Below are 12227 nucleotides of genomic sequence, written 5' to 3' on the forward strand. Positions count from 1 at the left end.
AGGGCTGGGAGGTGAAGCCAACCGTGGCGGGCCATAGGTCGATGTGTGGATGGAGATAATCAGGTCTTTCGTCCTTATTCTATTTCAGTCTGGAAACATCACTGAAGCCTGCTCAGTGTCATAGCAACACACAAACTTTCACTGACAGTCTGGGGCACATTGGCTGCAAATTGAACCCGGGTCTTTCCGGTGAAAGACAATGAGAGATCTACCACTGAAGCACCATGGCCCTCACCTCAAACCAGGGCAGTCATTTCCCACAGATCTACCAGAGTTCAAACCAGACCACAATGCAGGATGACTGAGATTGCCACCAGAATCTGATACTGATGCAGAAGAAAACCTAACTACCATTTTATTGACTCCCACTCATACCGGCCCAATAGGACAAAGAACTGCCCCTTTGGGGTTTTGAGACTTTAAATCCTTACAGTAGCGGTTCTCAACCTGTGGGTCGCGACCCCTCTGGGGATCAAATAACCCTTTCACAGGGGTCAACCAATTCATAATAATACCAAAATTACAGTTATGAAGTAGCAATGAAAATAATTTTATGGTTGCAGGTGTCCACAACATGAAATGTATTAAAGGGTGGGGGCATTATGAAGGTTGAGAACCACTGCCTTACAGAAATAGACAACCTCATATTTCTCCCACGGACGGGCTAGTCAGTTCAAACCCCCGACCTTGCGATTAGCAGCTTAATGCACAGTCCACTACACCACCTGGGCTCCTAATGCTATAATAAGAGATACTATTGTTAGATCTCTCCTGGGAGAGATATACTCAGGCCTTGGCTTCCCACGAGAAAGAATTCACTTCGAAGCCTGGATTGTGATCCAAGTGAGTTTTTTGAGAGAAGAAGTTTCAGGTTTACACAGGCACCTCAGGGCCCCTCACGGGGCACAGCCTACCTAGAAGCTGCTGGAGAGAAAGTCACTCAGTGGGCTCCGGGATCCTGCCTTTTTTCTTTTTTAAAAAATCGTTTTATTAGGGGCTCATACAACTCTTATCACAATCCATATATACATCAATTATGTAAAGCACATTTGTACATTCATTGCCCTCGTTATTCTCAAAACATTTGCTCTCCACTTAAGCCCCTGGCATCAAGTCCTCATTTTTCCCCTCCCTGCCCGCTACCCCATCCATCAAGAAACCTTGATAATTTGTGAGTGGTGATACTGAGAGGGTTGTGGGAGGGTGGATTGGAAAGAGGGAACTGATTACAAGTATCTACATGTGACCTCCTCCCTGGGGGACGGACAACAGAAAAGTGGGCGAAGGGAGACATCGGAGCGGTCAAGATCCTGCCTTTTCAATTCCTCCATAGGGAGGCATGGTTGACGGTCATGGTCAACCCCAATGGCTGGATTGAATTCACCTGGCCCAGATGGGCCAATCCAGGTGAAATGCCCACCTAGGTGTACCACACCTTCCTGGCCGGAAGTTTGAACCTGAGCATATGTAATGGATGACCCAGTCCCTATGCTAAACCACCTAATAGTATTTGCAAGATGCCAAGCACCGTTCTAAGCTTTTTGTGTATAATAATTCAATTATTCCACTTAACAAGCCTATGTGTGGACTCTATTCTGGCCTCATTTTACAGATGAAAAATCAGTGGCACAGGATGATAAAGTCATGAGCCTAGGACCACACAGTGAGGAAGTGGGAAGGAGATATTTGGACCCAGGCTGCAGAGCCCATGCCTTGGGTGCCTACAGCTGCCATGTAGGACACAGAAAAGCATGGAGCAGACTCGGCGTAAGACATTAGGGAGTTGGGAGGAATGTAGCATGAATGTATGTGCTATGACTTCATGAGAGTAGCTGCTACTCAGATCCAGAAGAGAATACAAGCCTTTTGCAAAAATTATTTTTGCCAAGAGAGGGTGGAAAACTGCATCTTGTGCAAATCCCCCCAACCTGCACATATGCATAGCTATTTCAGAAGGTTCCAAACAATGTGTGCTGTGCGGCAAACCAAACTGAGCTCAGGGGGAGCTGGTCTGTGGGTTATGTTTGCCAGAAAGTGAGCAGTTTGAACTCACCAGCCACCACTGCAAGGGAGAAAGAGGAGGCTTTCTGCTCCCATGGACTTACAGCCTTCGAAGTGGCAGGGAGCATTTCCATGCGTCCTATGATTAGGATCTCAGAGGGTGAGGGTGGAGTTGGTTGAGACCTGTCTTCAGGGCATTTCCCAGAAGGGCTTCCTGCAGTGGCTCTGCCTTCAAGAATGTCTAATGACCTAGAGGGCAGCAAAGTCCTAAACACACTCGGGCAGTGGTTCTCAACCTTCCTAATACAGGTCCTCTTGTTGTGGTGATGCCCCCCTCCCCCAACCATTAAATGATTTTCTTGCTACTTCATTACTGTAATTTTGCTAGAGTTATGAATTGGGTGAGCCCTGTGAAAGGGTCATATGACTCCCAAAGGGGTCGCAACCCACAGGTTGAGAACCACTGCACTAAGGGTTCCCCTCCCAGGCAGCCCTACCAGTGTCTGGTGTGCATAGTTCTGTGAGGTGAGAGAAATGGACTTAGTGTCTGCTTCTGGTGACAGTTGATGTGGGTGGGCTTTCTCCCTATGTCAAATCCCTCTCGAGCCATTTGTCACCACAACAGAGGGAGCCATGCACAAAAAAGCAAGAAGAGGATGCAGCACAGCAGGACAGCAAGCGGAACAATGATTGAATAAGCACAATTCACTTCAATCATGAATCGGGTGCCCTTGAGATGTGAGGAAGACCCCAGTCTAGTGACATTAGATCAGGTTTAGGGATTGAGTGAAGGGACCCCTCTTGGCTCCCCTCAGCCCCTATTTTGCTTTCCCATTGACCCTGACCCTTGCATCGTGATTGGTCCTTATTCCAGCATGATGGTTGGTTTCATAACCACGGCATATGGGAATGTGTTAGTCGATAGGTTATACAGGCACAGCCTCTGGAATGGGTAAGTGAGGAGGCGATATGGGCTCGCTCATATAGACCTCTAGTTGTCCTTGACATGACTGGTAGAATGGATCATGTGAAGTGATTTGAGATTGGCGGTGAGATCTGATAGGTCATGCAGACTTCTAGCTGATCCTGGCAGTACCCTATTTTAAGGAAACAGAATGTTTGGCGTTTAAGTCGTATTTGAGCTTAAATTTTGAGCAATAGGCTGTGGCTCGCAGTTAGAGTCTATGTGGAGACCCTACATCCATTTTGAGGGGCCACAGATTCAGCCACCATTGAGTTCTTTCCTACTGCTGACTGGCAGTGGAAAGTTTGTCCCTCAGGCAGTGTGCTTGCGTCCACTCCCCAGGCCAGACTCAACGATATACGGTAGTGTGCACATCGTAATGAAGGTCCCGCTCATGCTCTCACAGGCCCTCCTGAAACTCCATGAATTGATCTGTCTTCAGTCACAATTTTGTGACACAGTTGTTTTTTTCTATGTCTTATTTAAATTTTCAGGAGCCCAGGTGGTAATGCTGGATAGTGTTGGACTATTAAGAGCAAGGTCGCTGGTTTAAAGCCACTAGTCATTCCACAGGAAAAAGATGAGTTTATTGCTCCCTGTAAAGGTAGCAACTTCAGGATCCCTACACAGAGTCACTATGAGTCAGAGTCAGCAGGACAGAATGGGTGTCATTTTATTTAAGTAACTGTGGCTGTGGGTCCTTCTGACACCATTGTGTCCTCATGCGAATGCTCTCCTTCATCCAGAACAGCGGTTTGGGCCTTTTTCTTGTGAAAAACTTAGCAAAGGAGTTCCTAATAAAATATAGTTGAATTGGGAGTCTTTTCCCTCTAAAAACAAAGTAAATACATAAATAGAAACGAGACTATGGTACTAATAACCAGTTGGAGAGTTGAGAGAGCTGAACTCTCAATCCTGATAGAAACCCATTGTGACTGAGCACCTGCTCAAGGTCATACACAGCCTATGAGGTTGAGCCTATGTGTTGGGGAGTGATTGTGTACATAAAGTTAACAATTTATCTTTCTAAAGATTTTGTCTAAAACTTACTTTAAATAATAAGTTTTCCCCTGGGCTAGGTAAAGTTCAGGGAGTTTAACCCCCTAGTATCAACCCCCTCTCAGCATTCATCATGTTAGGCCAGAGGAGGCAAATCACACCCACTACCCTGGGAGCACTGCTTCCAAAAGCACATTGCCTGTGCCGGGGCAGAGGGGAGGTACCCGGACCAGAAATGCTGACAGAGTGGAACCAGAGAGCTCAGCCCCCAGCTTCCCGAGGGAGCAGATGTGATGGTTCACTTCTGGATGAATATGTTTAAGCAAAGGCCAAGGGCATGACTTGGGCAGCACAAAAAGCAGATGTGTTGTTTACTGCATTCCAGAAGTTCACACACTCTCCGGAGGCTCCTTGGCTGAATGGCAGGAAGTCATTGGTGGCTTCCACCTTCAATCCCAAAAGGTCACTGCCGTCCAGTGGATTCCAACCACAGTGACCCTATATGGAGTGTTCAAGACTGTAAATCTTCATGGGAGCCAGCAGTCTCATTGTCCCCCTTGGGACAGGGAGCTAGCAGCCCGTTTGGCCACCAGGGCTCCTTCCTCTCTAATTCTGGATTCAGTCCCTCCGAATATCCTGCCCTGCCCTTGTCTAGGCTTCTTAAATGCGTTCCACGCAGCTTATGTTAGTCTGGGTGCATTCGAGAAACAAATCCACAGAAACACATATGTATAAGAGAGTTGTATGTAAAGGGTGAGTGCACATCAAGAAAACATGCTCGTATGTGCTTATGCACCCGCTTTGTCGGGGTACGCTGATGTGCTTTTTCCATGTGGGCTTTGTTGTTTCTTAGCTAGATGGCCCCCTGTTTATCTTCCAGCCTTTAAGACCCCAGACGCTATATCCTTTGATAGCCGGGCACCATGGTGCTTAACTACTACACCACCAGGGTTCATTAGCATGTGACTTATCTCCTGTCATTCACACTAGATGCTCAAAATAGCAGGAGAACAGGTTTCTCCTTTGTGGCCACACCAGGTACTGACAGAACCAAGAACAGAGACACAGTTATATATCTTGACTATCATTTGCATATTATATGCCAGGAATCCCTAGGAAGTGTCTTGGAATTGTTCTACTCTGGTTCAAATTTCACACACCCTCCCAGTTTCCATACTGACTCTGCCAAACCCCTAGTAACTGATTTGCACCTCCTATCAACTTGGGGAAAAGACCCTATGCCAGATATAGAAGTGGACATACTTGGTACCCAGAAAACCTGTTCTGTGTTTTGAGAGCGGCTCAGCAAACACCCTATGTCAGACATAGAAGTGGACATACTTGGTACCCAGAAAACCTGTTCAGTGTTTTGAGGGCGGCTCAGCAAACAAAATGGGCACAGTGATTAAGCATTCAGCTGCTAACACAACGGTCAACTCTGTAGTGGTTCTGAAAGAGAAGGACATGGTAGTTGGCCCCACAAAAGAGTTACAAACTTGGAAACCATATGGGTATTTGTATAAGGTCGCTATGTGTTCCAATTGAGATGATTGTCATAGGTTGGGTTTGGTTTAACCCGTCTTACTGAGGAGATTCCTTCTTTACACGCGATCAGTTACTTTAGAGGAAAAAGACATGCCTGTCCCAGAACAATCCAAGGACTGGTAAAGGCAACACCCACAAAGACACTCCCTCTGCCTGCCTAACTCTAAAATGCTGCCCATAAAACACTCTGCCTGGTAATATGTGGGCAGCACACTGGGGAGGTGCAGCAAATGTGTGTTGAATGTATGAGGCCATTTCATAGTTTGGTTGCACGATCAGGGTGTCTGTCATAAAGCCCATCTCTTTGACTCCACCTCTCAGCAGAGATGAACATAAGCTTCCCATTTTTTTCTCGGCAATGTCCTTGTCAAATAAAAGTTCCTTGTAGATCAGTAACTTGCCACAGAGCAAAAGATATGGGAAGAGGCTCATCTTTCTCCTGGCTATGAAATAGAATGGCAAGCCCCTCCCTTCAACACACACACACACACACGCACGCACGCACACACACCCGTGCACACACACCCCTGCCTTACAACTACATTTGGTTGATTAGCAAACAAAGCTCTACAACCCAACTATGTGTTTTTCTTCTCCAGAGGAATGACGGACTTACATACCCTGCATTGTCTTTTTTTAATGGAATTGCCCCAGTTCTCCTCACCTTTCCTTAGATAGTGCAGTGAACTATTAGATGACTGCAGGTATTGAAAACTAGTACTGATTTCCAGTTTGTGTCACCTTTGGCTTTGAGCACCCTCCACTTCTCTAGTAAGCTTTCCATTGCTTTGGGGAAATGTTCTCTCTCTGAATTTATTATGTGAGGGGGGTAGGGTAATAATCAATGTGCCTATGGAGGACTACCCTTCATGACCTAAACTCATTAAGGGGCAGTGCCTGATGGAGCATCAGGTTGGAGGAAGGCTTATTAACAACCTGCATTATACAGATGACACAATTTTGCTGAAAATGAGAAGGACTTGATTCACTTGCTGATGAAGATGAAGGATTAAAGCCTTCAGTTTGGATTATGACTCAATGTAAAGAAAGCCCAGACCCTCACAACTGGACCTATTGATAACATCATGATAAATGAGGAAAGATCAAAATTGTCAAGGATTTTGTCTTGCTTGAATCCACAATCAATTCTCATGGAAGCAGCAGAGAAGAGAACAAATGATACATTTCACTAGTCAAATCTGCTACACGAGACCTCTTTAAAGTGTTGAAAAGCAAGAGATTACTTTGAGGACTGGGGCGGGTTGACCCAGGCCATGGTATTTTCAACTGTCTCATATTCATGTGAAAGTTGAACACTGAATAAGGAAGACCAAAGAAGAATAGATATATTTGATTAATAGTGATGTAAAAGAGTAATGAATGTACCATGGACTGCCAAAAGAACAAACCCATCTAACTTGGATGAAGTACAGCCAGCATGTTCCTCAGGGCAAGGATAAGGAGACTTCGCCTTAACTTTGACATGTTGTATGGAGTGATCAGTCCCTGGAACAGGACATCGTGTTCTGGAAAGTAGAGGGACAATGGAAAAGAGGAAGGCCCTCAACAAATGGGATTGACACAGTGGCTGCAACAATGAGCTCAAACTTAAGAACAACTGTGAGAATGGTACAATACCGGGCAGTGTATGATTATGTTGTATGTATGGTCACAATGAATCCAAACCCTCCCTATGACACTGAACAACAACAACAACAACCTGACTGAATCCTCTGGGAGGACTCTTGAATGTGAGAAAAATGGAACGAAGCCAGTGGAAGGATTGGAGGATGTCTTAAGTTCCTGTCTTAATCTCCTTAACCAAAAATTATCCAACAAGTCAGTAACCTTAAAACACTTTTCCCCCTGCTTTGGAGCTTACAGGTTCAAATTGGGGTGCGACTGTAGGTCAGGGTCCTTATTTGTGGATACCAGAAAGTTCCTTGGCATTCCTCGCTATCTTTCTCCCCGTACTGTGTGTTACTGGGTCTATCCTGGCCTTTAACTCAGAAGTGTTTAGGTTTAGGCTCAAGCCTATTCTCATATGGCCTCATTTTTTTTAACATTTTATTAGGGGCTCATACAACTCTTATCACAATCCATACATATACATACATCAATTGTATAAAGCACATCTGCACATTCCCTGCCCCAGTCATTTTCAAAACATTTGCTCTCCACTTAAGCCCTTTGCATCAGGTCCTCTTTTTTTTTCCCTCTCCCTCCCCGCTCCCCCCCTCCCTCATGTACCCTTGGTAATTTATACATTGTTATTTTGTCATATCTTGCCCTATACCGAGTCTCCCTTCCCCGCCTTCTCTGCTGTCCATCTCCCAGGGAGGAGGTCACATGTGGATCCTCATAATCAGTTCCCCCTTTCCAACCCACTCACCCTCCACTCTCCCAGCATCGCCCCTCTGACTCACCCATCTCCTCTTCTAAACCCCTGTATGAGGGGATCTCCAGTGGCCATATGGCCTCATTTATATTACAAAAGAACTCCCTTCTTTTCAAACAGGATCATGTCCACCAAGGCTCAAATGTCTCACATATTTTGAGGGGGCTACAGATCAATCCATAATGGTTCTTTTGGGTAGCTGTAACAAATGGCTACCAATCGAGTGACTTAAACAGCAGGCATCTGTTCTCTCACTTTTCTGAAGGGCAAAGGGTTAAAATTAAGGTGTGGGCAAGATTCATTCCTTCTGAGAGCTCTGAAGGAGAATCAAAGTAGCCTCTCTCTGCTTCTGGTCACTGCTGCTAATCCTTGATATTTCTTGGCTTATAGATGCACTGATCCAATCTCTGCCAGTGTCTTCACATGGGGTCTCTTTGTGCCCAGTCCTCTTCTTATAAGAACACACCAATCAGTTCATGTAGCATCCATCTGAAATCTAAACCCAGAAAGATGGAGCTCTTGAAATCCTTAACTAAGCACATCTGCCAAGACCTCCTCTCCAAGTAAGGCCATAGCCTCAGGTTCCATGTGAACATGAATGGGTGTGTGTGAATGTGATTTAATGTACTACAGAGGGCACGCTTTGGCCTCAGGAGGAGTGTTTCGCCAGTACCTGCTTCACAGCCCTGAGATTGCCCAGGCATTTGCCACATTTTCTTGTCTTCCCACCATTTATCCACCATTAGGCCTTTTTCCCTAAGTTAGTCAAGTGTCAGTTTCTGTCACTTGTGATCATGACCCTCCCTCCAGCCCAGGTCACAAATTTAAACTGATACAGGCAGTTTCTTTAATGAGCACTATGTTATCCTGACTAGCAAGCATTGCTAAGGAGGGAGGATGAATCAGCGAGAACCCGCTTGCTTCATCTAGCTTCGGGGAAGTCCACAGAGGATTGATCCCTGAGCCACTAACGAATTTTGCAACTGTCACAGAACAATGCAAATAAGTAAGATACACATCTGCTGAACACCATCATGAGGTCAAACTGTGTGTAAATATATGCCTGTTTCAAGGAGTGAGTAAATCCAAAGGTAAGGAGTGACAGGGCTTTGTTGGCATAAACCCAGCAAGGCATTATGGGTCGGATATTAATTAACTCATGCTCCTGGGCCTCACAGAGCCCCAGCTCAACTGCTTCAGCTTGTTGACAAACAAGCACCACCCGGAGAGAGCACTACCATTTTGATGAACAGGGTTGGTTGGGGATGATGCTTCCTAACTTGCATTTTAATACAAATTTGATGCTTCATCTGAGCAATGTGGAAAGTGCATTCAGATAAAAGAGAGGGACAAACATCAAGTGACCAGAGGATGAAACTTCTATCTAATCTGTGCCCACTGGAATTGCTTCGTGGGAAGGTATTTTTTGGTGGTGTGGGGTTGATCCCCTACCCTGCTCCAAGCCTTCCTCCTCATGCCCACCCCCACCCCAGCATACATCCTACTGGGAGAATGTCTCTGAATAATGAAGTTTTAATAAATGAAGCTTTAATGAGCCTGATAGTCTGCCTTAGACCCCTTCAAACTGTAGTCTTTCATTTGTATTCTTCCATCCTTTTGGAAGAAATGAACCTGATGGCAGGTAGTATGTTTCCTTTCCAGGATGAGCTGATAGAGCCTCTCGCTGCTACAGTGGGAGGTGAAACATTAAAAGGCCCTCTGTGGCCATGAGACATGCCCACTCTCCAAGAGACACTGGGCAGTTTTGCTGAAGCTCCTCAGAATAGACTAGTGGCCCTGGTCCACCCATCTCAACCAACCCAGTCCTCATTTGCACTGCATGCCCTCTCTGAGCTCCAACTGCATGCTTCATTTGAGGATGACAAAGCCTCTATTGTCTGAGAAGATGCGCAGACATATGAACTAATCAATGCTCCCCCTGTCCCCGGGGAGTGTGAAATTCTCCCGTTATGACCCACCAGCTTCCCTGGAAATTCCTGTCTTAACTCAGGCACTTAATATCATTGGTGTCTCGGCTTCCTTCCTTCTTGCACAGCCCCCAGGCATTAACTGTCATCCTTCCTCTCCCTAAAATATACTTTGAATCTATTCACTTCATGCCATCCTTACTGCCCCAAGGTGTGTCTTGCATTGACTATGAAACTAGATTCTGTATCCATTTTCCAGGGCTGTCAAAACAAAGCATCGTAAATCAGGTGGCTTTTAAAAACAGTCCACCACCTGTCTATCAGTTCATGGTGCAGTGGTAGCAAGAGGGTTGCTGTGAAATTGGAAGCCGTGCCACCAATATGACAATCCCCAGAAGGGTCAGCAATGATGGGCAGGCTTCAGTGGAACCTTGAACCCTGTGGTGCTCAACCTTCCTTTAATATAATTCCTCATGTTGTGGTGACCCCCAACCATAAAATCATTTTCCTTGCTACTTCATAACTGTAATTTTGCTACTGCCATGAATCGGGAGACTCGTGTTAAAAGGTCACTGGACCCCAAAAGGGGTCACAACCCACAGATTGAGAACCACTGCTCTAGCCTAAGGCAGACTAGGAAGAAAGACCTGGTGATCTACTTCCAAATATTAACAAATGAAAGCCTTATGGGTCACAACAAAATATGGTCCTATAGAGTGCTGGAAGATGAGCCACTGACTGCACACAACAGCTACAAAAATGGACTCAAACACACCAACAAAGGCCTGCTGAACTCCAAAGTCCTAAAAAACCCACTGCCCTCAAGTCCCTGCCAACTCATAGCGGCCCTATAGGAGAGGGGCGATCTGTGTATTAGTCTGGGTATGCTAGAGAAAACTCGAGGGAGACTCATGTGTATGACAGAGAGTTGGTGGTTTTTAAAAATCATTTCCCTATTATTTAATCATTATATTAGGGATTCATACAACTCTTATCACAATCCATCCATTCATCCATTATAAAGCACATTTATACATTCATTGCCCTCATCATTGTCAAACATTTGATCTCCACATAAGCCCCTGGCACCTGCTCCTCATTTTTCTCCTCCCTCCCCACACCCCCCTCCTTATGAACCCTTGATAATTTTATTGGGGGCTCATACAACTCTTATCACAGTCATTCCATCCATCCATCCATCCATCCATCCATCCATCCATCCATCCATCCATCCATCCACCCATTGTGTGTCAAGTACATTTGTACATGTGTTGCCCTCATCATTCTCAAAACATTTGCTTTCTACTTGAGCCCTTGGTATCACCTCCTCATTTCCCCTCTTCCATCCTCCCCCTCCCTCCCTCATAAATCCTTGATAATATACAAATTATTTTGTCATCTCTTACATGTCAAACATCTCACTTCCCCCACTTTTCTGTTGTCCATCCCCCAGGGCAGAGGTTTTATGTAGATTCTTGTAATCGGTTCACCCTTTCTACCCCACCTTCCCTCCACCCTCCTGGTATTGCCACTCTCACCACTGGTCCTGAAGGGATCATCTGTCGTGGATTCCCTGTGTTTCCAGCTCCTGTCTGTACCAGAGTACATGTTCTGGTCTAATTCTACCTTATAAATCCAGAGAGATAGTTTTATATCAAACAGTAATTGTACATTAAGCAAACATCCCAGCCCAGTGCAGATCAAATCCATAAGTCTTATATTAGCCCATATGTCTGATACCAATCTATAAATTCCTTTTCAGACCCATAAAACATATGCAGTGATGCTGAATGCAGGATAATCACAGGCCAATGGGTGGAAAGTCTTGTGGATCCAGTGGCATTGTAAGCATCTCAGTGCTGGCAGCGATCTCTCTGAGGCTTCTTTGGCTTCAGAGGTCTGGTCGCATCCATTTGGCTTGCCTTCTGCAATGTCTCCCAAGGAGTAGCAGAGAGAGAGAGAGAGAGAGAGAGGTGTCTTCCACCTCCAAGGAGGAAGTACAAGATTTCTCAGAGTTCTCAGGAGAAGGCTATGCCCACATAAAAATCTCACTGACTATCTCCAGATTGGCAGCCTACACTCCACGCCTACACTCCTAATCCTTAACTTGACACAAGATTAGGTGACTACCACAGGCTCCTAATCCATAACAAGCCAATTTATTTTTTCCCTGCATACCGACACCAATCCAATACCCAAAGCTTTACCCAATGGATAGAGATCTACTTCTAAAACATGAATATAGAAAAATCGCTTTTGCTTGAAGGCTCTCAAGGAAATGCTCACTGAAAACTCCATTCCTATTATCTCACCTCCCCCAAATTAGGCTTCTTCTGGGCTTTCAGTCACACCAAGATCTCTACTGCCCCAAAAGTGCCAAGTTCAAAGTTCC

This window comes from Tenrec ecaudatus, unplaced genomic scaffold, assembly GCF_050624435.1.
Source record: "Tenrec ecaudatus isolate mTenEca1 unplaced genomic scaffold, mTenEca1.hap1 Scaffold_532, whole genome shotgun sequence".
Lineage (NCBI taxonomy): Eukaryota > Metazoa > Chordata > Mammalia > Afrosoricida > Tenrecidae > Tenrec > Tenrec ecaudatus.